This window comes from Tupaia chinensis, unplaced genomic scaffold (genome assembly GCF_000334495.1).
Source record: "Tupaia chinensis unplaced genomic scaffold, TupChi_1.0 Scaffold000211_1, whole genome shotgun sequence".
Classification (NCBI taxonomy): domain Eukaryota; kingdom Metazoa; phylum Chordata; class Mammalia; order Scandentia; family Tupaiidae; genus Tupaia; species Tupaia belangeri.
In genome coordinates, this window is record NW_006159686.1 from 1,460,543 (window position 1) to 1,462,236 (window position 1,694).

General features: G+C 62.3%; 1 long non-coding RNA gene across 1 annotated transcript in view; it reads left to right on the forward strand.

Moving 5' to 3' along the window:
- The window catches only part of LOC102502638 (uncharacterized), a 23,374-nt gene extending 22,784 nt beyond the window's left edge, over positions 1-590 (forward strand). Inside the window, exon 4 of the long non-coding RNA XR_001370294.2 lies at positions 505-590. This is a non-coding gene — a long non-coding RNA (uncharacterized LOC102502638). The remainder of the gene's footprint in view (positions 1-504) is intronic.
- Positions 591-1,694: the final 1,104 nt, after the last annotated feature.

The window sequence follows — 1,694 nt, forward strand, 5'->3', positions numbered from 1 at the left end:
CTATTGTTTGTTTCCAGCCTGGCCAGAAGGCGGGGGCGTGGCCAGTCTGTGACTGCAGGACGAGACAAAGGCCATGGGGCCAGCCTAGGGCTTTAGCCAGTCCAGAGGTGGTGCTCCCGCCTCCCTGGGAGGCGCAGGCCTGGCGGCCTCTCTGCATGCTCCCGTGTGTGGAAAGGTGCGTCCCGAGGCTTGCACACGGCTTCCCAGGTTACACAGGACCGCGTGCTTTAGATGTTCCTGTTCGTTTTCCACAAAACCAACGTCGTTTTCTGTCTTCCCCTACGGAAGGCAGACATGGGGGGGTGAATGCGGCTCCTCCCAGCTGGGCTCCATCTAGCGCACGGCGGCGTCTTGGTGCCATTTGGTCCTTTACTGTGGGAAGCTGGACCACGCAGCGTCTGGTGGCCAGGCAGTCCAGTCCAGCCTGTGGCCGGCCGGTGGGAGCGCAGGTGGGAGGCCGAGGTGCGGGCAGGGCGCTACATATTGACCTTCGTCTTGTGACAGCCCTTCTTACGAGATCTAGAGCCACGGGGTCTCCGAAACACCGCCAATGTGTTCAGGAGACTGTGGCCCCTGTGGCACACGCACCACGGACCAGGCTGCCCAGGAGGCCCAGCTGGGACACCAGACAGAGGTTCAGGCCTCACCTCATACCTGCACGAAGCAGGCAGCACCATCAACCCCAACACGTGCACCTGCCTGTTCAAACCAGAGAGACCAGAGGTTTTGCGGGACGAAAGGCCAGGAGAGCCTGGAGGAGTACCACGTGGAGGATGGCACGTCCCAGCTTCCAGGCTTCAGTAAAGCTGCAGGAGTCAGGGCAGCGCGACGTCGGCCGAGAACACACGGGCGAGTGGGACAACACGGAGAGCCCCGCGGTGCGGCCCCTGCACGTTCACATGCAGGCGCAGAAGGCGGGAGACGCTGTCCTTCCATGCTGCTCACGCAGCGCCACCTGCCCACAGCGACGGTTCCGGAGGGCAGGTGCCATCGGCCAGGGCACACACGCGGTATGAGAGAAACCTAAGGAAGGGAGCAAGCAGCCTCACGCTGGGTCTTTCAGGAGCTGTTTGACCCCTCCACAGCGGTCGCTCTCTTTGAACCCCCACTTCCTTCTCTTTAAATGATAACTGGGACTCTAGTTCCCAAGATGCCAAGACGGAGCCCTCTGGCCAGATGGGGGCCCAGCAGGGACACACCTGGCCCATAGGGGACGGTCCCAGCTGGCGTCCGGGTGCCTGAACACGGGGGTGCACGTGGGCGGGCTGGGGAGGAGCACGCCCCAGTGCCCATCTCTTGGTCTCTGTCTCCTTCATGGAAGAGTTAAGTATTGAAGTAAAAAAGTAACCCCTCAAGAGCTGTGAGGCTCTCCGTACCCGTGAAGGACTATTATAACTAACGCAGAAAGTCTCTAAGCGGTGATCCAAACCTCCCGGTGCCACTGCCGCTAGCAGGCCTCGTCGCCTCCTCTGGCCATGCAGTGTGGCAGGGTGACAAAGCCTGAGGAGGTCATCCCAACTGGCTCTCACCCTGTGGCCAGCAAAATGCGCAGGAACCGGCCGAGGGCACAGGCAGCTGGAGGGCTCTGGGACCGGTGCCTGACCCAGCTGCCCGGGAGCACAGCGACTTCCATAGGTGGAACCGGCACCCGGTGCTGAGCCCGGGGCAGCTGCCGGCTCGTGCGAGCAGCCGTT